Source organism: Phyllostomus discolor, chromosome 4, assembly GCF_004126475.2.
Source record: "Phyllostomus discolor isolate MPI-MPIP mPhyDis1 chromosome 4, mPhyDis1.pri.v3, whole genome shotgun sequence".
NCBI lineage: Eukaryota > Metazoa > Chordata > Mammalia > Chiroptera > Phyllostomidae > Phyllostomus > Phyllostomus discolor.
Window position 1 is genome coordinate 67,945,912 of NC_040906.2, and position 27,661 is coordinate 67,973,572.

The 27,661-nt window shown below is 39.7% G+C and overlaps 1 protein-coding gene and 1 long non-coding RNA gene across 6 annotated transcripts in view; both read right to left on the bottom strand.

Moving 5' to 3' along the window:
• Positions 1-27,661, bottom strand: part of FMNL2 (formin like 2) — a 303,140-nt gene that overhangs the window by 244,241 nt on the left and 31,238 nt on the right. The window lies entirely within an intron of this gene.
• LOC118500109 lies at positions 1,118-23,030 on the bottom strand. Its single transcript, XR_004902639.1, has 4 exons — positions 22,522-23,030; positions 9,705-9,709; positions 9,295-9,296; positions 1,118-1,128 (listed from the first exon to the last, which is right to left on the bottom strand). It is a non-coding gene; the product is annotated as an uncharacterized LOC118500109 (long non-coding RNA).

The window sequence follows — 27,661 nt, forward strand, 5'->3', positions numbered from 1 at the left end:
ACATACCCAACATGAACTTGTAGGGAATTCTATTAGGACATTTAAATGAATGGTTTTTCCTAAAAACATGGAAGGACTGCACAGGGACTTCTGTAAAATAACACTGCTTTTAAAACTGACAAATTCCCCAAACTTTCATAGCTTAAACTCCCCTACCCCACACTGGACTGATGTCCTTAAGTGCAGCCCCAGCACAGGCCCAGGCCCGCAGTGCTGCAGTCAAACAGTCTTGCAAGCCCAGGCCTACTCCAGTACAGGAAACCACTTTGCAGTATAATTTCCAATGTTTTCCTGTCTGGAACTACATTGAGAACTGAGTCACAAAACACTGGCAGCCAAATAAAGGTTTAAGCCTTTCCCTGGAAAGGCATACAAAAAAAAAAAGAAAGAAAGAAAGAAAATGACAAAATCACAATTTATAAAGCAGTTCTCAACTCTGGGTGATGTGCCCCAGGGCACCTTGGACAACGTATGCAGACATTTTTGGTTGTAACAACCAGTAAGAGAGAATGCTACCCAATGTTATCTACTGGCATCTAGTGGGTGGAGCCCAGGCAGGCTGCTAATCATCCTGCAATGCATAGGGCAGCACACCTCAACTTAACAGTTATCTGGTCCCAAATGCCAAACCAGCACTGAGGTTAAGAAACCTTTTTCTAAAGCCCTTCCACCCCTGCCACAAATACACACACACACACACACACACGCTTGAAAACTGTCTAACATGTAGAAAAGTATGTTATACTTTCAAATTTCAACTTCAACTTTTATTCCTCTTTGCATCTTCCTTCTGTCCCTGAAAATTAGGCTTTGCTCACAAAGTCCTGTCTTCTGCCCTCTACCCTTGAGTATTTTACACAACCTTTTTCTCTGATCCACTTTCCATCCACTGCCATCTCCAACCTCTACCTAAGATGTCTAATTTTATAACTGATTATTTGCCAGGATTGACCTCAAACTCAACTAAACACAATAAAATTCATCATCAGTGTCTCCAAGCCAACTTCTCACTGCTTCAGTAAATGTCACAACACTTCCCCCATGAACAAGGTTCAAAACTTCAGAGAGCCACTTTTCACTCTATTCCTCCCCACCTATTTACACGGTTTTGCTGAGAACTGCCACATACTCAAGGCTACAGCACCTTGCCAGCCACACAAAAACTCAGGTATATATCTATTAAATGAAAAACATGTTATTAAAAATATGAAGGTCACATTTTTCCTCCTTCCTCATCTCCCATCCTCCAAATCAAATCAATTACAAAGCCTTGGAAATTCCACCTCCAGACATAAAGGCACTAACTCAAATGTCCTGCCTAACAAGTCAAAACAACCTCATCCATCCCACACAAATCTCAGATTCATCTTCCTCAAACATAATCCCCATTTTGTCACTACTTTCCCCTGCCTGCCCCCCCACCCCCGCAAAGCTTTCAACAGCCTATCAGATTCTTCCACTCCAAACCTGACACTGGCATTTAGGATTCCATGCTTCCAACACCACCACTTCAGGTTATCTGCCCAGCCTTTTGTCTCCCACTTGTCAATGCTACAAAAAGAACATTTAGTAAGTTGCTCACATGCATGTCCAGAATCAGCAGCATCTTTTAAAAAGACAAGGTAGAGCCCTGCCCAGTGTGGCTTGGTTGGTTGGAGCATCGTCCCATGCACCAAAAGCCCCAGTTGCAGCGCATGCAGGAGGCGGCCAACTGATGTATCTCTCTCATATCAATGTCTCTCTCTCCCTCTCTCCCCCTTCCTCTCTCTCTAAAAAGTGCAATGAAAAAAAAAAAAAAATGTTGTTGAGTGAGGATTTTAAAAAAAAAGACACAGTAGAAACCTTCCTTGGCTCAAAGAATTCTCTAGGCTCTCCTAATAACCACTGCTTCAAACCTTCTCACTTATGTCCTGTTTTACCACTTTCCACTCCTCTGCCCTTCACATCCACAGTTTTCTTTTGGCATAGTCACCAGGCTTATGATGTGACTTCTCTCTGAAAATATTCAGCTTCCCACACTGTCACACCACAGCCTTAGGCAGGGGAAGCCTTGCCCCGGAACCACCATCTCAGGTCTAGGTTCCCAGCACCAGGCACAGGGACTGCTTCTGATTGGTTATCACACACCAAGGAAGCCGGCTAAGCTGTCTGCTGCTCCTGGGCACCACAAAGCTTTCCCACCCCTGTGACCTTCGCAGCCTTCTCTGTTTGGCTCCCACTCTGCCTCTCCACAGCACACCCACTCCTTCCACACCTAGTTTAAATGATATCTTCTTCCTGAAGCTTTTCCTAATTTTCCCACCCAAACCAAACAGAATTGCTTTCTCTTCTAAATCATCTGGTCATTTTCACTCTTTTTTAAAACTTGACATTTGACATATAACATTGTATTACTTTTAGGTGTGCAACATGATTTGATATTTGTACATATTGTGAAATGATCACATCCATCACCACACAGTCACTAATTTTTCCTAGTGGTGAAATGTTTAAGATCTACTCTCTTAGCAGCTTTTAAATATACAATACAGTACTAACTACAGCCACCACGCTATACACCTCAATGACTTATTTTATAGCTGGAAGTTAGTTCCTTTTGATCCCTCCACCTATCTTGCCCACCCCTCACTCCCTACCCCATCCCACTTCTGGCAAGCACTAATCTGTTCTCTGTACTTATGAGCTTGGCTTTATTTTGTTTTGTTTTAAATTCCCCCTATGAGTAAGAACATACCATATTTATCTTTCTCTGTCTTACTTCACTGAGCATAATGTTATCAAGTTCCATCCATATTGATACAAATGGAAAGATTTCCTTTTTATGGTTGAATAATATTTCATTGTGTATATACACACAATACACACATACCTTCTTTATCCATTCATCCATCGATGAACACTTAGATTGCTTCTGTGTCTTCAATATCATAATTAATGCTGCAATAAACATGAGGTGTAGACCTCTTTTTAAATTGTTTTTCATTTTCTTCAGATAAATACCGAGAAGTAGAACTGCTAAAATGGTAGTTTCTATTTTTAATGTTTTTGAGGCACTTCCATACTGTTTTCCATAATGACCACACCAATTACATTCCCACCAACAAGGCTCCCTTTTCTCCACATCTTCACCAAATTGTCACCTCTCATCTTTTTTATAACAACTGTTCTAACAAGTGTGAGGTACTATCTGACTGTGGTTCTGATTTGCATTTCCCTGATGATGACTGATGTTCAAAACCTTTCCATGTACTTGATGGCCACCTGTATGTCTTCTTTGGGAAAACGTCTATTCAGATCTTCTGCCCATTTTTAATTTTTTTTACTATGAGTTATATGAGTTCTTTTTATATTTTGGATATTAACCCCTGATCAGATTTATGATTTACAAATACTTCCTCCCATTTAGTTGGTTGCCTTTTCATTTTGTTGATGATTCATTCTTTTTTAGAATAAATACCATATCATGCCTTGTACTACATTCATCACTTTATCTCTTGTGCCTTAGCCAACTCCACCACTTATTAGCTGTGTGATCTCAGGCAAATTAATTCTCTCTACTCTTTCTTCATCTAGAAACTTAGGATAATAATGATGTGTATCTCACAGCCATGTAGAGAAGACTAAACTTGATAAAAATGCACATGACTTAAAACAGTACCTATGCACACAAATGCTACTACCATTCATGTTTTATTCCTCTCAGGACTTGGAAAAGCTCTGCATGATGACTGCTCAAAAAAATATCACTTAAAGGTTAATTTAGTCACCCAAAATTATAGTTATTAAGGCCTAGCAGGAAAAAGAACTAGCATTTCTTGAGGACAACATACCATACGTACCATGCCTCATATTAAGCACATTACCTCCTATGTAACATAGTTTTCACAACTCTTTGAACTAGACATTGTTCCTATTTTACAGATAAGGATCAGAGAAATTGAGCATTTTGCCTAATGTCACTAGTCTGACTACAAATGCCATGATCTTTCCCCTCAGCTCACCACCTCTGTAACATGGAGTTCTCCCTATTCACAGGCCAGACATTAAGGTAGCCTGGGATACAACAGTGAATGGAGACCAGGCTCCCCTCTGGCAGACTCAGGGGCCAGAGGACAAACAGGCAAGGCTTTTACACTAAAGCCAGCTCTCAGGGAACCATGACAAGGACAACAAAAGTTCACAGACCTTCCCCCAAAACCTTCCCCTGATGGATGGAAGGACTAATAGAGGGAAGAGAGAGAGAAAAGAAGAGGGAAGGGAGAGGAGGGGAAACTATTTGAGTTGGCCAAAAAGTTTATTTAGTTTTTTCCTCACAATAGCTCTAGTACTGCTCAATAGGGTTTAACTTCGTTCAAAACAATTTTGTTAGATTGTTTTGTGACAGACATCCTATCAGTGTGCATTTTTTTAAATTTATTAAAATTGGTGAGTTTTGTGTCCTGGTTGGTGTGGCTCAGTGACTGAGCGCCAGCTTGTGAACCAAAGGGTCACAGGTTCAATTACCTGTCTAGGGCACATGCCTGGGTTGCGGGCCAGGTCCTCAGCAGGAGGCATGAGAGAGACAACCACACATTGATGTTTCTCTCCCTCTCTTTCTCTCTTCTTTCCCCTCTCTAAAAACAAATAAGTAAAATCTTTTTAAAAATTGGTGAATTTTTTTGTGCAGCCGTTTTAATAATGAAGATGACAGAAGTATGCAACATTTTTCTTGTACATTTGGCATGCAGCATTTTATGCTTTATTATTTCAAAAAAGGTAAAAACACAACTGAAACACAGAAAAAGATTTGTGCAGTAGATGGAGAAGGTGCTGTGACTGGTCAAACATGTCGAAAGTGGTTTGCAAAATGCATCAGTAGATGTTTAGCAGCACTCCTGGCCTCTACCCACTAGAAGCCACTAGCAGGAGATACCCGACATACTCACAATATCCTAATCAATAAAATTATTGGTGAAGACAAAAAAATGTTTCTTTTTTTTTACAGAAAAAACTAAACTGACTTTTTGGCCAACATAATACAACTGCAAGTCTTGGCCAAGCTCACCACTTGAAAGTGCTCTATCACTTTCCCCAGTGCACCTTGGTTTATTTTCTTATACTGAAAAATTAAATTTCTCCCCTTTGAATTTTTTTTGGAGGGGAAAGTTCAAGTACAATACCAGCAGGTAATTCTGATATTAAAAAATCCAGTTTATTCTAAAGGGCTCCAATAAGTTAAAGAGAAAAAAACTGAATTTCCTGATAATTTCCCCAAATCTCCCCCTACATTTTGCTCATCTGGTATCCTTCCAAATTATCCAGGTGAACCATCTGTGCTTGTGATTTTTATAAAAACTGTTCAAAGCCAGTTACCAAGTTCTTCCATTTGTAATTTATTAATTTAAAAAAATATATTCTCAATTTTCTTTCCTGTATACCCCAGGTGAAGCATGATTAGGTCACCTCTAACATCCTTAAGTAAAGCAATGTTAAATCCAAAACACACACAACTTTAATATATCACCTTCCATCAGCCAATTTTACAAGAGTGCTAACTACAATCTTAAAAGATGACGATGCCTTCTGGATGAACCACAGGAAGAATAATATATTTAGTCTACGAGTTCATGGAATACTGAACAATGTGCCAAGTGCTTTTCACCTCCATGGTCTTATGAGTCCTTACATGAGACAGGTTTTTAGAGACCATCAGAAATAATGCTGCGGGTGCTATGCAGAGGGGTCCCCAAGTTTTTTAATGCTGTTTGAATAACTTATTCCAAATTGCAAGTGGAAACATTACATAAGGAGAATTTACAACAAAGGAGCATCTAGACAAAATGTAATTCAGTTATTGGGTTCGCCAAAAAGTCCATTTAGTTTTTTTCCATAAAATGAAAGAAATGTTTTTCATTTTCATTAATATTGATTTGAATATTTTGAGTATGTCAGCCATCTCCCACTATTGGCTTCTAGTGGGTAGAGGGATATATTAGGTGCTGCTAAATATCTTCCAATGCATAAGACAGCCCCACAGCAAAGAATTATTTGGACAAAATGTCAATAGTAGCAAGAAACTTCACAAACCACTTTTGACACCTTCGATCACTCACAGCACCTTCTCCATCCACTGCACAAATCTTTGTTTCAGTTGCATTTCTACCTTCCCTGAAATAATAAAGCATAAAATGCTGTAAATGTTGTGTATTTTCTTCCATCTTCAATATTAAAATGGCTACACAAAAATTCACCGATTTTAATAAACTTTTTTTAAATGTACGCTGATATGACAGCTGTCACAATACAATGTAACAAAATGTTTTTGAATGAAGTTAAAGACAACTAAGCACTACTAGAGCCATTGTACAGAAAAAAAAAAAAAACAAACAAACTTTTTGGCCAACCCAGTATTTTAAATGTCACTTTAACTATACTTGAAAAGGAGCTTGAAAAATGTCATGAGATTAGAGAGTTAAAGCTTGACTTAACATATATATATCAACCACTATATATATTTTTTTACTCTCAATTTTCCACTACATATACATATACTGGTTAATTGATAGGAGGTAAGGACGAGCAGATTGGGAGAAGACACAGCCTGAACATCTGAAATACTTGGAAAGGCACAAAAATTTGTCCACAACAGGACCACCTATGCCAGGACCTATGAGCCCTTGGTTACATGTTATCATCAGAAATGAGCAGGATACATAGAAATTATTTACCAGAGCCACAGAGGGTTAAGCAGCAGCCTTGGATTTCACTGGAGATTTGGCAAACACTGAAACAATGAAGTGATCAATGACAACACTGCCCACTGTATAAAATCAAGAAATTATAAATCAATTCTCTAAATTTGGTAGCTAGACTCATTCCTGTTTGACTTTTCAAATCAGTTCAGCCCAAATAGCAAGTATATAGTATGTGACTTCTAAAGCAGAAAGGGGAAAAATAATTCCCTCCCATGAAAATCAGAGCTACATCCAGCCAAGTTTCTCTGGTTTTCCAATGTGGAAACACTTACTGATGGCTGGTCAAATGCTTAGTCTAGATCTAAGAAACTAAAAGAAATGAGAGGGAGAGATGCAGGCACAGGAGTTCACTTTTGTAGAAATGCCATGATTAAATAACAAGGCTTATATTTAAAGAACCACATTAAAGACTTCAGAATCCCACTTATTTCTGTAGTGACGAATGTACTTAACTGAAGCAACAACTTCCTGACTCTGTTAAAAGACAATGGTTCATAAAAATTATTAAAAAAAAAAAGATTCCACATAACTGTTTTATTTTCACAGTAAGGAGAAAAAAAATTTTTCTTTTACTTCTCAAATTCATTTTTCCTATTCATCTCACAGGTGGGTCTTTGGCCGAAGTATATTTGAAGGAGCAAGACAAAGCCTGGGGCAATTATTCAAAGAAGAACAAGCTGTCTTCCGTTAAAGGCTTATAAAAATAAATTTGGCTTACAAACAGGAATTCAAGGCCATTTCCACACTGCCCTCTCATTTCATGTGAGTTTATTGATTTTTTAAATTTTTCTTCAAATACATATAGGGTGGGGATATTGAACAAAAATTCTAAGTATATCATTGTAGTCTAGCTAAACACAAACACAGGTTTCAAATTTCAAATCAAACAATCACATCTAATTTCACTTTAATTTTAAGAGATCGGTCCAGATGGTAGCTGAGGACCATTGTGGAGATACAAAATTGAAACCAGTTTCCTAAGAGAAGCTCACGGCCCCTGTGGGGCATAATCAAGCTGTGAATCTTTGAACCCAAGGCACCTTGGACCGGGGCTGTCCTCTTTGCATTATGACATTTCATTCAACCTCTTGCCTAAAACTTGTTGGCAAGTTGGACTTTCCATCATTTGTATCCCAAGCACTAGTCATCTGTTTAACTCTTTTTGGGGTCTGCCACCTCATGTCACACAGTACCATGGCAATCCAACCTGAACACAAGACATTCCTGAGTCTGAAAGAACATTCTAACTGCAAATACAGGCTGAGCAGAGGAGGGCTTTGCAGCATGGTTTTTCTTCTGTGAACCAAAGAATTAGAATGAAATTTTAACAGATTCTGTTAAAAAAAAAAAGTACAGCTCTGTGCAAAAATAAGTTCAGGCAAATCCATTGTTGACATTCTAACAGCACTGTGGTTCAGCAGGAATAATTTTTTGGTGCTATCAGCAAATAAAATCAGTATATCCTTTATAGTCAACTGAACTGGGAGAAGAGAAGATTTTAAGTCTCAAAGGTAAGAAAATCATTCCTGCAAATTAAGATTCATAATTTTCAGTACAATAGGTTTTTATTTACCCTCAAATAATATTTTGAGTCACTGCAGCACACCTATAATGACTAAAAGATAATTCTTGCCAAGCCTTACAGACTTGACTGATTGATAGGTAGAAAATAGAGTACAATATTTTAGATAGAAAGAGTATAGTATTTTCCAAAAGTGCAAAACCAGGAAGTAATGTTTGTAATATAAGTTACCACCTGCTCCTTCAGTTTTTACTGTGGGAGATCAGGTCGTCATTCTTCATTAAAAATATATATGTGCATAAAATAAGCTTTTTCAGGGAACTATTTCCACATGTATCATCTTTGCCTATAGGGGTTCTGATGGATTATCCTATATAGCTCAAAACGAAACCAGCGACCCCAGAAGAGCCCAAAAGAAATAAATGAACTTACGTCATACGCCGGCGCCACGCTTCACGCACAGACGCACGGACGCGGACAGCGGGCCGGCGTCCTGACGCAGCGTCGACCGAAAGCCTCCGTGGCAAAGCCGGAACACAATAGTATGAAAGGCAAAAATGATCCGCTACTGGTTTGCTACTCTAAGATAAAATTTAAATGAATTTAGACCGCCAAATCCCACTAAACACCAAGATAAGTTCCAGAAGAATAAAAGTTAATCCTTTAAAAACAAGTTTTTAACGTTATAAGTAAGTCATGTATATTTGGGGTTTCACTCAGCAAAAATATTCTAATTCAAAACAATGGCAAAAATGATCTGAAATTTAAATTTCTTTGATGATGGGAAAAAGTTTAACTTATATGGTCTAAAATGCTTATGTGAAAAGGGAAAAAAACAGTTAAAAATATTGAGTTATTACAGGGGTCAAAAACTTTGTGAGTCAAGTTTAGCCTTCTGCCCATTTTTGCACAGCCCATAAGCTAATAATGTTTTTTACATTTTTAAATTATTGAAAAATGAAAGGGACGATTATTTCAGGACATGTAAAAACCATCTGAAATTCACATCTCAGTATCCATATTGGAGAACAGCCACACTCCTGGGTCTGCTGATTGTTGAGGCCGCTTCCGCCCTAGCGCAGCAAGGCTGAGTAGTTGGGACAGAAACTACATGCACCACAAAGCCTAAAGCATTTACTGCCTGGCCCTTTGCTACAAAGGTTAGCTGACCTCTGACCTATTATACAATGGGTTTATGCATAGGAAAAACAATGAGGGCCAATAAATAAATAGGTAATGCAGATTTTTTTAAGTAAAAGAAAAATGTAACTGGTTAATGTAAAAAATGTTCACTTCCACCTTTGAATTAAAAGTATCCCTTTGACCTATCAAATTAGGAGACTTTTGGAGAAGTCAGCAAACCATGCTGTCTGTCCTGGGTATAGTGAAATAAGAGCTAACACACTGTTGGTGCCCAAAAGACGTGAGGGGCTGACTCAAATTCGGACACCGACTTCCACCTCTGGGAACAATTCACCAAGACATAGTGCTGAAATTCAGGTTAGAAGTTTGGGAACCTGTGCTTTTGGCAAAAGCTGCAACAACAGATGGTAACTGAAGAAACAGAAGACAAAAAGGGTGTGGTTACCACTGGATCTCTAAGTTTACTAGGACTGTAGTACCTAGCTCAAAAGGCAGATGTACAGAATAAACAAATGAAAACACTCCTTTTAAGATTACTAAAAGATTAAGTGATGTGTTAATTACAACAATATGTTTAGTAATAAACTGTTTTAATTGCATTGGTGATTACTGGAATTAGTCCATGGCCCACCTAGACATAAAGTTCAAACTTCCTAGCAGATGAGATTCCCCACACATTTCAGAAGAGCAGGAGAGCCCAGGAAATGTGGCCACCAGAAGAGCAGCTGGGTTTTCACCAGGCCCAGCAGTCAGCTGGTGAAGAGCACATTCTCCAAGAGGGAGCAACACTGCTTTCTACTCAACACTGCTCCTACTCATTCAATGTGAAAGTAGAATGGCCAACCAGGAGTTTTCCAACACATTCCTCAACCTTCTATTCCTTGCATATGTTCCAGAGAAGCATATTTTTTAACATTATGCATTCTTCCCTATTAACCAGGCCTGACAACATGACAGGTTTAATTAAAATTTTTTTTAAAACAACTATGCATGAAGTTCAAAGTCAAACATTAAAATGAACTGAACCTCTCTGCTATTGAATGCAGTGATGCCAGTACCCAGGTTTTCCCTAAGTCACAATCTTCCTCCATTTGGCTTGTAACTTTATTCTACACTTCACATATTTTTAGAATAAAATAGTTTTCTATTTGTGACTGAATAACAGTTCCTACTCCCAATGTATTAGCCTTAAACTAATCACACCTCAGTATTCAACAAGTCAGCAAACAAATTTAAACATTTATCAAAGGCCTACTACAAAAGCAAGGCCCTAGGCTGGTGTCTGTCATTAAGAAAAGTACCTAAGTAGAAACACAGGTAAGCTACTCATCCAACAGCGATCACACAAAATCATTTTCGGCTGCCATGTGGTCTGTTCAGCTACAATTTCGTGGGAGTCTGGCAACAGCACAGACCCTACAGATAACGGCCTGGGCGCTAGCAGGTCACACAGGCCTGGCAGGGCACGCACACCGTGTGGTCACCGGCAAAGCCATGCAAAGCTCATTCCTCTTTCCTGGAAAGAGCTTAACCGTAAGATCAGCCACACTTTTTTATAAGATACCTGGGAACCAGTACTCCTTCATGACCTTTCTCTTTTAACTCATCATCCCTCAAGCTTCCTGGACAAATGGTGAAGAATGAGGAAGATTCAGGAAGAACAGCAAACTGTGTCCAAAAGAGCCCCTCAGCCTCCAGAAGCAAAAAAGTTTATCTCTACCTATTGTTGAGAGGAATTAAATACACTCTGTAAACAGGAACAACTTTGTTCTAAATTACTACTTAATGTTTTTAATTAGACCATGCTGAATGTTTAATACAGAAATGGGAAATGGGGGGGATGTCAAAAGTCAGTAATTCATAGTAACTTGCTTCTAAGTTTATTCAGGTCAATGAAAAACACCTCTGTGTAAGAAATCCCCAGGCCTCAATGCAATAATATTAAACCAAACAGACAATAAACTGCTTAAAAAAAAAGTAAGGTCACTAAAGTCCTAAAAGGAGAAGTATATTTAAGGTCAACAGCATGAAAATCAAAGATAATTAGCAAAGGAGACTGATCGTTAGAAAGTGATAAACTGATGTCTCAAGTTTTTAAATGAGTAAATGAATGAATGGTCAAACTACTTATTACATGCACTGACCCTACCAAGAGCTGTTTTAAAAATCATAAATTATCACTTGTTAACATTGTAACATTCTCAGGGAGAAGGTAAAGACATGAGTAGCACCAGCAGAGATCCTTTAATAAGCAAGCATCACACAGCTGAGCCAAGGCAGGTTTTCTAGGCAGAGGTTTACATTCAGTGAAGTCACACCACACTCCCACGGACAGATTAAGGATGAAAGCGAGCACCTGGGATAGGGGTTCAGGAGTAGAACTCTGTATATTCATTTTGTTGAGACCAATGGTGAATAAATTCCAAGGTAATCACCCATGATGGAGCTAGTAAAAAAAATCTCAGCAAGGTGTGCTGGTAGAAAGACAAGCTCATTTCATTTCCTTGTTTCCCTAAAACTGTCTTGCCTTCTACTGTCACCAGCTATGGAACCTTTCTTGATATTCTAATTTCTTCTCCGATCTATTAACAAGCAAGTACCTTCCCTCCAGAGAGAAGTAAGGGACTTTATGACCTCTACCTTTGAGGTGCTAAAGCACAGACCGTCAGCTGAACGTTCGCCACTAGACTTAGAACAAAGACAGCACACCCCAGTGCAATTTGGCAGCCAACCTGCTGAGGCCTTTTCACATGGTTAAGTTGATCATCTGAAGAAAATCCACAGCATAAGAACCTAATTTAGGCCTTTCAAGCAACTATTTTGATAGTTTTTATGTCACTTAAATTAAAACTTCATGAACAAACCACAGAGCATATGCCTAAAAACCCAATTAAAAGTAAAAAGAAACAAATACTGACGATTGTTACGGTAAACTCCTACAGAGACCAAATCAGCTGAACGCAGCTTTTCTCCTCAAATGGACAGAGATATAGTTTGCCTTACCTTACCTTTCTCTCAGCCAAGGTTCCCCCCAACCCATTTACAAGAGGGCAGGAGGTCCTTCTGAATTCAAACTCACCAGGACGTGGAACACTGTGTGACCATCTGGTCTGACAACATATTACACATTCTCACGGCATGGTTCTAATCACAGCACAATTTAAACAACTACCCTACATCTCAGCAAGGTGCTCCTAAATGGAAGAATTTTATATTTTGCCTTTCAAATTGTTTTTATTGGAAGCATATTGGTGAGAACAGTAAGAAATGAAAGGGGCCTCAGCCTGAGCTTCAAAGCCACAAGCACTTTGCAAACCCACCAAGAGACTTTCCCACCCCCAGCCTCCCTCCCTGTATTCTGCCTTTTGCCTCCTCTGGATGGGATTCTATTTCATCCTTAATCTCTGGAAGAGACTGTACCTGCCAACTAATGTCAAAAGCAAGTCACTTCATTCCCAATTTAGATGCCAACACCAAAAACAGAGATTTCGTTGCTCAACAGGTCACTGTTAACTCTCTGAGCAAACAGGCATAAGCAGAACACAGGTGAAGCCTCTGGATCCAAGTTCTCACTGCTAGGGTCACCAAGGAATTCCAGCATGGCCTTTGGAGTTTCCTACTAAAAAAGATTTCTCCCTCTAACACACTTTTATTAGCCATCTTTAAATGGATTATTCAGTTAGCTGATTACTGTTTTAGGACTAGGAGATAAAGGAATGTCATTGAAGAAACAAGGAAATACATAAATCTATGGTGTAACTATCTTTTGCTTTCTGCAGCAAAGCAGCAGGGAGTTGAAGAGGTTTTAGAACACTCTGCAGGCCCTGGAGCAGGGAAGGCCAAACTAAACTGAGACATGATGCCCTGCACCAGAAGTCATTGCTTTCCAAAATCCAGACACAAGCTTTCTACAGGATGAAAGACAGTCTGAGGGACCCACTAAGGCTGCCTCCACCAGCTGACTGCTACCCATAATCACCCCATGGCCTGGCCCTTGCCTGACCAGCAACAGTGATGCTCCCTCCCCACCCCCTCAAGTCCCAAACCACCTCAACACCCCCAACCTCTACTGGTAACCAGTTTTAGGGTGAGAACAAGGCATCACAAAAAGAAATATGGGAAAATGTACACCACTTCAGCAGTAAAGAGAAAATGGGCTTTGGAATTCTTGGTTTCAACCTGGGTTACTTTTTCATCTGTCACAAGACTTTGAGCAAATTATTTCACTCCTCAATCTGTTTCATACTTTGCAGAGCTGCTATGAAAATTAAATAAGTACAAAGTGGGCATCTAGTAAGTGGTCATTAATATTCCTATTTCTTTATTATACTGTACCAAAAAGCAATTCCAAATGTATGCCAGCCAAGAGTGAGATCTGGCATACACAGTTCTGACAGTACAGCTCTAAAAATGTGAATGAGGAGATCTGTGTAACATATGGTTGCTATCCTGATGCAGGGAAGAAAAAAAAAAAACCACACATACAATAGTTTTACAAATTCCTAGTTTATGATGTCAAAATTATCTAAACAAAGCAGATGTTAATGATCAAACTGCATGATGACTTCTGCTCATTTCTTCACCATAAATAATCAAAATCCTCAAAGATGAAGACAATGTCCTAACTTACTTTCTCTAAGTTTGGGAATGGCTTAGGAGTTCTTCACTGACCTTCTTGGTTTTCCAAAGTTGACTATTATGCTAATTTTCAGAAGGAAAAGAACACTAAGTCTGCAATAAACATTCTGGAAATATAATTATAATAGTAACATATTACTATAATTATACTATTATTAATGTCAGCTATCTCTTATGGAGTATTTACTACATTTGGCATTTCATACAGGTAGGCTTACAACATTATGCATGAAGAACAAATGATTATTACTGCAAGAAACAAATTCTGAAATGGAAAATAAAATTTATTTCTTAAAAAAAGTTACAAGACCCTATTTAGAGCCTACCACAGTATTGCCTCCCAAACTACAAAAGAAAAAAAGAAACTTCCTCTCAAGAGTCTACACCTAAAAGGTTTCCTCTAAACTTCCAGAGCCCAGGTGCTTTGCACCTTTCCAAAGTTCTAAGGAAAATAAATTTAACATCAACATCTCTCCTCGCAGAAATTGAGACATTTATGTCTCTCTGCCCTCTTGGTCATCCCTCACCACACTCCCATTTCTAAGTGCCTTCATAATGCAGTCAGAGTTGAAGCCTAAAGTGACTCTAATCAGCCTCTGCTGGCATCAGGGTCTCTGTGGAAGTGGGTGGATGCCCTTCCAACCTCAGTTAAGTCCAGCTTTCCACAGGTGGACAGCACTGCAGGTCAGAAAAGACCTCCCACACGTTATTAACAGAAGCCTACCAGGATCTCCTACTGGAGAACCCAGGAATCAGAGGAAGCAAAGGCAAAGGCACACACGCTTTCCTTAATGGCAACGTCCCCTTTCACCCTGATTGGACAAGTCTACTGCAGAAGTAAATGCCATTGGCTGGCACAAAACCCCCCCATACACAAACGAGCATATCCATGGGGGTGAGCCAGCTCTCTGGGAAACATTCGTGTTGTGTGTGTGTGCGTGCACATGCGTGTTCCCACTATGGATGTTATTTCCCTAAGTACATTTACCATCTATTAAGTGCTTCAAAAAGTAGAACAAAATCTTTAGAACTGGTATGTACGGATCTGTTTTGCTGTTTGTTATGATAATTAGTCAGGAGTTACAGGGTTTCTTGAAGTGGTCCATTTCAAGTATTACTGCATTTTAATCTCTTTTTTCAGAAACACCACAGCAAGTGTGTTGAGTACAGCCGTGCAGAAGTTCACAGAAACAGTTCTGGCTTTCCCAACACTGTGAGATGCATTTTTTATAAATAAAACAGCTGTCACTTCAGAACCCAGAATAAAAGCTATGACTCTTGTGACCGCATGCAGAGGGGGAATGCCAAGGGCAAGAATACTAAACCAGTTTCCATTCCACTCTTTTTGCTGAAGAGGAGAACTTCAAATAAGATCTCTGCTGTGAACCAAGATATTCAAACAAGAAGCTCCTCCATTGCTACCCCAGCCGTGAGCAACCCTGGAGATCTGGCTACCCCTTCCAGAAGAGGCCACAAGGCCAAAGTCATGTGCAAGCTCAGACATGAAGCTCCTCTTCTCAGGGAAGCCCCAGACACCAAGCGAAGATCTATGAACTACACCATGGCCAAAATTTTCAAAGTCCCTTACTCTCATGACCATCTGTGCTTCTCAGGCTATCAGTCTTTCTTAAACTATACATAATGGCAGGTAATATCAAGCCCACATGCTTAAAGTAATTCAAAAAGCAAGTCAGGTGTTACCAAGCTGTGACGACAAATATGTAGTAATTGATAACCTTTGACCAGACTTGGTGAGATTAGCAACTCTTGATTTCAAAACAAGGTTCCTTTTACATGATTTGAAACAAAGAGAAAGGAGGGAACCTTGACTTCTCTGGCGCCTCCCTTAGCAGAGCCATTGCTCAGCATCATATATTAGTACATTCTCCCACTCCATTACACCGAGTTCCATTCTGCCTGTGAGAAAACTAAGGTTCGGTTTAAGTAATGTGCCAGAAACTGTACAGTTAGTAACTGATAATGCCAATATTACCTCATTGTTGCTACCTTTCACTCTCTCAAACTGGCATGGTTTCAAAGAGACTATACAGTAGCCATAGTATGATAGATACCATGTAAAACAAACTATACATTCACCTATCTACAAACCACCTGTACTGGCTATATGGGGCAGAAAAAAAAGAAAAGGTTTTTTTCTCACTGACGCAAAAGATAGTGTTTTCCCACAAGTTAGATATGAGCTCAGCCAAGGATGGACATAACTTTGAGAGTAATGTATTATTAGAAGGCAGCCACCAGGAAGACCCCAGAGGACATGCATTCCAGGTGAAGAGGAAAGACTGAGCAAAGGTGCAGAGGTGTGAGAGCCCAGGGTGTGAAGGGAAGAATGCGCAGTCCCTTCAGCATTGCCCTGACTTCTCCCTGCTAGGGGTATGAAATATTTTATTGTTACAAGTAAGTACCTCATAAACTTCTGGGAAAATGTGGATACAACACTGCTGTCTTAATAAAGATCAGAAACAGAAAACTCATTGGAAGGTGTTTTTACTTCTTAAAAGACTTCAGCTGCTAGATCACTACACAAGCAAAAAGCTTTCCCAGCAGTGCGCTCACGGAGGTTGACAATGGGCTCCTTTGGCTCAAACACAGGGATCCGATTTTGCAGGGACAAAGGTTCATTCATTCAGCCCATAGTTACTGAATACCTTCTAGGTGCCAGGCACCGTGCTAGATGCTAGGGATACAAAGATGAACTGACCTTAATCTTGGCTGCTCAAAACCCAAAAGGAAGCAGCCACAATAATTAAAAGGTGATGAGTGCTATACCAGTAGCAAATAGGGAGTGACCACTGTCAATTAACTAGGTTCATGTCCAAAGGAACATTTGAAACATTTTTTTTAATTTACCGTTTTTGTCTATATCTAGGCCTATCTCTGATTTGGCTGCATCTATTTTTACTTTATGTACTGTAGACATTTTCATAAAGTTACTGAATTCTTACCCATTTCTCCATTTTCAGAGACTTCATTACTTTTTTTCTAAGACTAGAACACACCTAAGAGAAATAATCAACAGAATGAGGTAAGGGACAGTCCTCTAAACAAATACCTTTCTATCAGTTCTGTGTTGCATGCCATGTCTTCGCGCCATATTATCTGTTTAAGAGAGTCCACTCAAAATTGTCAAGTCAGAATACACAATGATGCCACCACCCTCCCAAACATTTAAGACTTCCCTTTCCAGTAAGTTTTCCTTGCATTCCAAAGTATACCTTACCAAAGCTAGGAATGTGCCACCAATCTAGTCCTGGAAACAGAGTATTATTTTTTAAACATGATGGAAAGCGTTTTTTTTAGGACTACCGTATTTTCAGCAAGTTGTTAAAATATTTGGGGTTTAAACAGGAAACTGAAAAATGATGTTAACATCCTTAAAAATACTTAATACACCACCCTGGCTGGCGTAGCTCAGTGGATTGAGCGCGGGCTGGGAACTGAAGTGTCCCAGGTAAAATTCCCAGCCAGGGTACATTCCTGGGTTGCAGGCCACGGCCCCCAGCAACCGCACACTGATGTCTGTCTGTCTGTCTGTCTGTCTCTCTCTCCCCCCCTTCCCTCTCTAAAAATAAATAAATACAATATTTAAAAAATACTTAATACAAGTTTAAAAGCAAAATAAAGGATTAAGAGCTAAACACACAAACAATGGATATTAACCATACTCTACTATGATATTTCACTTAGTTAAGCACTGAACCACGTATCAAGAGGGCTCAGATGCCTAACCCGGAGACCAGTACAACAACATAACACAGTTTGGAAATATATTTGCCTCACCACAAGCTATCATAGTTTTAAGTTATGTGACTGCAGACTACCTGACAGTCACAGCAGAGTTCACTACCAACATCAAAGAACCAATAATGGGTTTGCCTGCCCAAAAAACCAGCACAGTGCTGTAACTGTGCCTCTAGCTTCCACATCCCAGCACCTGTCCTAAAGCTGGAGTGTGGCTTCTGACTTAAGTGGCTTGTGCCTAGCATGTGGACACAGTGCACAGACCTTTGAAATATCATTGCCAGTCTCTAAACCAATCTCCCTTCCTCCTCAGCAGGGCTCCACATGACTCTGCCAATCTCAAAGTTCCCATTTCTCCCACACAAGAGCATTAAAAAACACAGAGATAAAGACAGCTGGGTGCACCTCCCTTCCTCTGCCTAAGCTTGTTTCATAGCCAATCCACTCAGTCCATCCCTAGTCACCCCTCTCAACACATGGAATAGGTTCTCCTAGCCCACCTGCTCCCACTCACACCTCTTCTCACTCTTGAAAATCCCACTAGAAAACCCATTCCATGAAGAATCTCATTAAGAGCCCACACGTCCACGTATCCCATTAAAAAGGATTTGCACAATGCATGATGGTTGTGTAACAATGAGCAGCCTACCCAGTGCCTCACATGTATGCTTTCAGTAAATCCACTAACATGAGGGAAATGGGAACTTTTCTTCAGAACAGAAACCACATTGTGATCATTTTTGCATCCTCAGCAACTCACACACAAACAGTGCTTAATAAATAACACAGCAAGAAAGGGTTTTGGAGTGGTGGAACAGAATAAACATTAGGTCTTCTGATTCCTAACCCAATGAAAAGAAAATATAAAGAAAAACAGAACAGTATGTTAAACATGAAATGAAATACATATCGCAGATATCCAGTTACTTACATCCAAATGTGGCTAGCCTGACAGATTTATAAGTACACATTAGGATATGGGTACACAGTCATTCCAAAACTAAGAAAAACACTGGAATTCTGAAAATGATGTAAAATTCTGTTAGCTGAGATGTTTCTGCACACGGAAAAGGGTATTAAAGTGTTAAACACAACTTAAGAGCCAGCTCAATTCAAACACATTCTTTTTAAAGGACCCTACTTGAAAGGATGCTTGCAATATTATAAGCTTTCACCCAAAAGCAAACCAATCCCTATGACTTGGTGGAGGTCTGGAGAACTGATGAGATTGTTTATAGGGTAAATACAAGCTAAATCTATCTTGTATATTTAAGCTTGAAACTTTAAGGAGACTTGAAAAACAAACATCTGAACAAAGATACTCTTGTGGGTCATTACTGCAGGTCGCAATCCTTTTGGGCAATCCCAAGTGTGGGGAGGAGAATTCTAGCCACAGGCAGATCCACAAAAACAAATGCAAGAATGAGCTTCTACTGAAGTTTGCACTTCTTATTCTGGTGAATTTTCAACCTTTTGCATCTCACAGCACACATAAACTAAGTACTAAAATTCTGCCCCACACCAAAAAATATACTTTTTGCTGATCCAATAAAAATATAGGTATAATTTTGATTGATTTACAACAATAATAATAATAATAATAACCTATCCTTTTTGCTCCAAAGTGACTTTTTTAAAAATCAGATGCAAAAAGGAATAAGGACTCGTAGACGTGGACAACAGTGCGGTGATTGCTGCAGGGAGCAGGAGTATAAGAGAACTAAGTGGTAATGGGAAAAAAAATACAATAAAGATTAAATTAAAAATTAAAAATAAAAAAAAAGGTGCCTATACTTACACATAAGGGCCTCTGGTACCAAGAATTAACCAATCAGACACAATGTTATTATGCAATATGACCAATAAGATGCAACTCTATTATATGACCTACACATTTACAGTTTAAGGCAGGCATTCACACCAGACAGCTATTGTTGTGTTGGCTGCTGCCATTTTTTCATCTGACAATCTAAGGGAAAAAGAGGTAAGTGGTCAGGTATTGCATGTTTTAAAAATTCTTTTGGCTCACATGGTTGAAAATGACTGTCTTATTTTATAGAATAAGAACAGCAGTGGGCAACAAAACTTTCTATGACAGAAGTGTTCTTTATCTTCACTGTCAAGTATAGTTGGTACTAGTCATCTGTAGCTCTTGACATGTGGATAGTATAGTTGAAACAATGCACTTTTAGTTCTGTTGTTTTATTTAAGTTTAACTAATTTACATTAAATAGCCACAAGTAGTGCTGGTGGCCACCATATAGAAGAAAACAGCTATAGAAGGTGAAGAAGAAATGCATTAAAATTCATCAAAAATTCTTTAAAAGAAGACAGATTCACACCTACAGGTCTAAAATAAGACCAGATACCTACCTAAGAATTTTATTACTAACACAGACCTTCAAGATCTAGCAAAGGGAAGTGAAGTCTTATTCCAAGGTCAAGTAAGTACTAACAGTTACAAAGGAGGCTGGCCCTACACCCCAATCTCTCTCCAAGAAGATAGTTTTACCTTGAAGCTCAGCAATGAGCCAGATGAAAAAAGGAAATTAAGTAATATTTACAAATAATCTATTATGTGTCAGCCACCATGACAGGTTCTTCACAATTGTGGTCCTATTTAATCTTCACCACAATTCTGACAATTAGTCATCACTATTCCTATTCAGTAACTCCAGAGAGACTGGCAGAAGCAGGGTTCCACCTCAGATCTACGTAACTTCAGAGAGCAGGTTATTCCAGATTGCCTCCCCTCAAGGTCTCCTCAGACTTTCACTGAAGTGGTTGATCACAAGCCCCTGGGTTTCCAACATCTAGTACTTTTCACCTAAAATGCTGGATCTTAATTAGTGTCCTAATTATACACAAGATAACCCCCATTTCCAAGAAAGCAATGAAAACTTGTATTTCTCCAGCTTTCTGATACATTTTAGTACTTTCAGCCCTGCAGCAGGGCTGCCTCTGCGATGGAGAGTAGTCAAGGGAAGAGCTCAGCACAACCAAGATGTACTCATTAATCTCAACTAGTGTCTGGAGGAGGTCACTGTTTTCAGTGGTAACATCACTCTTCCCTTACAGATAAGGCATCTGACGAGTGATCACCCAAGACCACACTGCTCAATGCCGCACTGCATGCCAAACTCTGCATTCCTCATGCATCACTGGCTCAACGCTCCCTCCTCAGCTCCCACCAGGACATCTGACCCCTTGTGGAATTCCCCAGGGTAGATCTTTCTGAGTTCAGAGGAACTCTCCTCTCAACAGCACCAGAGATCCACACTGAGTTCAAAGGAGCTCAGCCCTGGCAGCCTCCACTAAAAACAAAGCAAGAACAATCCCTCCCAAAAAAAATATGTCCACAAAAAACTTGTGCATGGATGCTAACAGCAGCATTATTCACCATAGCCAAAAAGTAGAAACACCTCAATTGTCCATCAACTGACAGGTGGATTTAAAACTGGGTTCTATCCATACAATGGAATGTTATTCAGCCATTAAAGGGGGATGGATCACTGACACCTGCTACAACACGGGTGAAGCCCGAAACTGCCGTGCTAAATTGAAAGCCAAGTCACAAAAGGCCACACAGTATATGATTTCACTTATATGACATATCCAAAATAAGTAAACCTATAAGGAAAGTAGGAAAGTAGTTGCTAGGAGCTGTGAGGAGGGGAAAGTGGAGAGTCACTGCTAACAGGTAAGGGAGTAATAAAAATGCTCTAAAATTAAATATTGGTGATGGTTGCACAACTCTGCAAATACACTAAAAATGACTCCGTTACAGATTTCAAGAGAGTGACTTTTATGGTTTGTGTATTATATCTTAAGTTTTTTTTAAGAAACCAACTCCTGAGAAAACTGTATGTAACAAAGCAATGGTAAGAGCCCAGAAAGGATGAAACCCTGTTGTAGATAAACTGTGAATTAAAATGAGAAAGCCAAATAGTGATGTTTTCAAGAAGTCTTCCTAAATTCAGCTTATGATTTCACAATTAGTGAAATCTTGAAAACACAAAAGTCAAAGAAAAGCCAAGATCACCTCAAACAGATAAGAAAACAAAGTCCTAGTTATCCATATGACTTTAGATAACCCACAGGAAATGGAATACAAAACAAAAAATAGGTGTTCTTCTTGTACAAATTAAATTTGACTTTCCCAGCATATTTAGGACATTTCTTTTGCCCTAAGTATGAATGGATTAGACTAGATCACAGTCATTGACTTCTTGCTATGTGCCAAGTCCTGTTGTAAACACACACACTCTTATACAACTTGATCCTCATAACCTGCTATCTTCAGGCAGAGCACTCAGGGTAATGTGGGGCCCGGCTCCAGTGTCTCTGCACATTTCTTCACAGTCTGAGGAGCTCCTTACTGCTGGTAGGGGAGCTGGTCAGCAGTGAATGATGAACAGACCTCAAGTTTTCCTGCCTGCGACATCCAATCATAGCTCTAGACACAGATTACTATTTCTCTCTGATTAACTTGAAAACTGGAAAGATCGCAAAGCTCTTCCTCCTTGAAGAGGTTCTATAACAAGAATAGATGATAGTGGCACTGAGGGCCTGCCACTTGCTTCCTCACCTTCTCCAGCCTCCTGCGCTCCCCACTGCCCCCTGCTCCCCTCCTACGCTGGCTGCTGTGATCAGGAATGCCCTCATCTTCTCTAACTGGTTCATCCTGGCTGGGACTTTTTCCTCTATACTCCCATACATTGACACTGACGCAGCCATTTTCAGTGACGCAGAGTTTCAGGCTGAACTAAAGCCAACTGCTGACCCAAAGTCAGCCTCTGACCTAGACCTCAGTGGTGGTATACAGCCAGTCACCACTGACGTTTACTTGGAGCATACACAGGCTTTGCAATTGTCTACTGACATGGAATCAAACATCCCCAGCTCTGTGGAAGAGACCACTGAGAAGGCCACAGCAAGTGTCACTGGTGATCATTCAGAAGAGCCCAGGACTGGAGCACCAGTGGAGCCCACACGTCCAGGGAAAGCAACAACTTCATCTCAGTGCTTATTTAAAATACGGGATCAATAAATATTCATTTGGAATGAAAAAAATTTTTTAAAGAATAGGTAATAGTATTCTTAGGCACTAGACAGTAATAAAACTCAGCCTTCCAAGGACTTATCATATTTTTAGGACTATAAGACGCACCAGACCATAAGACACACCTAGGTTTTAGAAGAAGAAAATGGGAAAAAAAATTTTTGAAGCAAAAAAATGTGGTAAGATATTTAATAACACCCTGTAGCCCTGCTCTACCTCCCCCCCCCCACAGCGAGCCAGGCAAGCTACATTTGGACTATAAAACACACCCCCTTTCCTCCCAAACTGGGGGGGGGGGGGGGGGGGGGGGGGTGCGCGTCTTATAGTCCAAAAAATATAGTAACTCATAGAAGAGAGAACATATTTACATACACATAAAATTATAATAATAAAATCTCATATCCACCAATGTAAAACTATTTTCTAACTCAACAGCAAAAAATAAACGGTAGCGAGCAACTCATCATCTAAAGGCAGAACAGTCTAGCAGTGAGTAGGAACAAAATTAATACTGCCAACTCACTCCCGCTCTCTGATTTCCACTGGCTAAATCCAAACAAACAAGAGAGCTAGACGGTCTCTGCCAGGGTCTATAAAAATGAGCTGAGTGAAGGGAGGGATGTACAGAGCAGAGTAGATCTAGGGGTGAAGGAAAAAGAATCAGCTCATAGGGTGACAAGTCTGTTAGAAGATGATGTGGCAGCCAACTAGCCTTGTTAAACCCACATCCAAACAGAAAGAAAATAGGTTACACCAAATGGCAGTAATGGGGTTCCAACAGAAAATCAACTGTAAAGCATGTTCTCACAGTCCCTCCCCCTAGTGCATGTCTCTAGTTATTCAAGTTTAATTTGGAATATTTAATAAATGTAAAGCCATTAAAATTAAGACTTTTCTATTATCTATCTCATTTTCATTCCAGTTATCTACCTGTCTTTCAAACACTTTTTACTAAAGAAAAAAAAAATCCACTGGTACAACGTTATCTTTGAAACTCACATATTTACAAGATCAGCACTCAGTTTTCTGGGACTGCCAAGGCATTATCTGATCAAGAAAGTCTAACTGCTGAAGACCACAACAAATGGCATTCATCCACATATTCCCAACAAAAGTATTACCTGGTCCTAATGACCAAGATCCTCATCCATATGCCCAGCAGGAGAGTTAAACCTCCCTTTTAGCACTTGGAAGAAAACAATACCCCAGCCTAAAATGTAAAGTGGTTATTCTCTCCTCCATTCAACTCCAGAATTTAGGTAAAGATTCCCCTTTGTAGGCTCACTCTCTTTTAGTGCTAAATCTATTACTGAGTCTCTTTATTCATTCAAGAACTATTAAGTTTAATGAACATACTGAGATGGTTCTACCCTACACATCACTCCAGGTACCTAGAAGCAAAGGTTTTTTTTTTTTCCTTCAGAGCAAGTGTCGTAGCCCTCCTACAAAAGGTCCAAAAGTCAGGGAAGAAAAGGGAGGAAAGAAAACCACAGTGGCAGCCATGGAACCTCATAGCTGGAAGGGAACCAGATCAATAAATAAAAACGTAACGTTGACTTCCAGTTTAGAATGTGCATCGTTCAAAAAAAAAAAAAAAACAGGTAAAATACCTTAAAGGCAAAATATTTAAAAGTCAGATCAACTACAATCCTTTTATATACTACCATGCCAAGTATACACACATTTACAGTTTTTCTGTTGATTGCACAATTTGTGCATTTGTGCGTGTGAGGCCTTGGCTTTGAAACAATTAAGTACAAACCAAAAAGGAAGACTAGTTCACTGGGAGTTTTACCAAAGGAGGTGGAAAAAGGTCACATAGCACCTTTCATACGAAAGATGGGGGGGGGGGGGGGGCAGAATCATGTAGATCAACCATAGCTTCAAATATCCTTTCCCATTGTCCACAAAACTGCATGAAAAAAGGGTCACACACTAAACCTGACAAGCTCAGGGAGGCCTCCATGGTGGGCCTTACCTACTCAGACTGACAGTAATCACACAGGATGGTCTGAACATAAAAGTGTCTAATTAAAACAGCTCCTGGCCGGTAGTCATGTCCTAGGCCTGCAGCTTCCTTGGCAAAGGTCAATCTTTATCTTAGGGGAATCTGTCTACTGTCTTTTTGCATCCAAGATGACATACCTTGAAATGTTAGATAGTCTCCTTTTCCAAATCCCTCAAAACATAACCACCAGCACTAGAGCAGGAGAGCACAGAACCCCCAGGGGCTATCTTGTTCCCTGAATGTCATCTCAATGTGCTGTAAGTGTTACCAGGTGATTTTTAACTATCCTGTAACCACCACTGTAAAAGAAGTGTGTCCCTCTGTTTTGCTCTTCATCCAATCCCGGAGAATTCCTCACTTTGTTTTAGTCTATATGCTCCATGAATTTCATATATCCCTCCATAAATCTCCTCCTTTTGCTCTAATGTATAAAGTAAGCTGTACACTACCAGCCTCCAGAGCATTTTCTCAATTCATTGAGATTTTGCTTCCCACCAATGGACATCAGTTTGGCTCAAATAAACACAAAAATTCTCTACAGGTTTGCACTTTTCTTACGTCTACATAACCAGTCACATCTAGGAAATCCTATTTTTTTAATCCTATTATCAGGTATGCAAAGAACATCTAGCTTAGTTCTCAAACCCAGAACACTGTCATACAATCATGTGCCCTGATTTTTAGTGGAAAAGAAAAACACCTACAAAGTAGAGATAAGTCATGCTTTATAAATTAGATTGAACTCCCATATCCCAGAGTTAAAAATAATACTTTCCAGTAATGAATTTCCTTTAAAATTCCTGAGCCAGCACTGACCAGTGTCGCTCAGTTGGTTGTAGTGTAACCCCATAAACCAGAAGGTCACATGCCTGGATTGTGGGTTCAGTCCCAGGTCCCAACATGTACAAGAAGAAATGGATCAACGTTTCTCTGTCACATCAATGTTTCTCTCCTTCTCTCTCTTCCTTCCCTTCCTCTCTCCCTAAAACCAATAAGCATGTCCTCATAAGAATTTTTTTTAAATCCTACTAAGCCAAACTGCTTCAGAAACACCAAACTCAATCTACCAATTTTATACCTGTCATAAGGGACCAGACCTCTCCAGTCACCACTAACTACTCAAAGAACTTCTTTACAAAGACTGATTCTCAAAATCTGAAGTTGAAGAATTAAACTTGATTTGATTAATCTCATAACACTGCATAATACCTATAAGGAGAACAGACACTTTTTTATAGAATTTTAGAAGCAGAGGGACAATAAATATAACTTAGTTTAAACCCTTTATCTTATGGATGAGAGAACTGGTGGAAAAGGTTAAATGATTTGTTCCAAGCCACACAACCAGCTAGTGATAAGGCTGGAACTAGAACCACCACTGACTTGGTCTGGGCTGTCTGACTTCGCTGCGTTCCCTTACACACCTAGCCTAGTCCAAAGACACAACGAGGGAAGAGCAGCGCTCATGTCTTCTGATTCCCAGACAACTCTCTGTGATGCCAAAATACTCTCCCTATCCTCAAATGAGCATCTGCCTCTTGCTCAGATTTTATCAGCCAATAACAAAAACAAGGAGTTAAGTGGTCTTCATTGAAACTAGAGAAAGCAGCTCAATCTCAGATGATTAGAATATGGGCTATAATTAATCACAATCCATTGAGATGAACATCTCTTGCCTTTAATTGGTATTAAATGGCCAGTGTTCAGGCTGCCCACTGGAAACTGGAAAGAAGTTCTCAAAAGTGCAAAGTCAGCCATAAAGACCTTGCCAAGGTTAGAGTACAATGGAAGAGGCCAAGGTCTTTATCAAGGTGAGTGAACACAGAATGAAAACTCTCCACTAACATGGAGAAGCCATCCCAAAAATAAATCGTCAGATGAGACTCATCGCCAACTTGGGTCATTTGTCAGATGGAGTAATGAACTTTCTCCCATAATACCCTATGCCAAACTAGAAATCAAAAAATAAACCAAAGCTCCAACCAACTATAAAGAGAGTAACTATCAATTCATAATGGATGCTGTGAGTTACATTATTGCAAGGCAGGGAACTGACCAAACTTGAAAAAGATTCTTTCATATAATGAACACATTATGAACCGAAAATTTACCTCACATGCTAAATCAGACTCTCCACTGATACACTTCAAACTATAGTTTCTCTCTCTACAGAGAAATCATTGGGCTCAAAAATTTAACAGGCTAATAACACATGTCAGTTAGCTCATGGGTTTGTATTAATTAAACTTTTTCATTAGCCCTAGCTGGTGTGGCTCAGCAGCTTGAGTGCCAACCTTTGAACCAAAGGGTCGCTGGTTCGATTCCCAGTCAGGGCACATGCCTAGATTGCAGGCCAGGTCCCCAGTAGGGGGTATGTGAGAGGCAACCACACACTGATGTTTCTCTCCCTCTCTTTCTCCCTCCTTTTCCCTTTAAGAATAAATAAAAATCTTTTTTAAAAATACTTTCATTAGCCACAGAAAAATCTTTACCCTAAGGCAGGGGTGTCAAACTCATTTTCCTCGGGGGGCCACATCAGCCTCAAGGTTGCCTTCAAAGGGCTGAATGTAACTTTAGGACTGTATAAATGTAACTACTCCTTAACTAGGGGCAAGGAGCTTGGCACTGCTGCCGGGTAGAAACGAGGTGCCAGGCCAGATAAAACAAGGTGGAGGGCTGGATTCAGCCCATGGGCCTTGTGTTTGCCACGTGTGCCCTAAGGTATATATCTTCCCACTGAATTAAGAACTTTTGTCTACCGTATACTCCTCTCCATGTGTGAGCTTACCATTAAA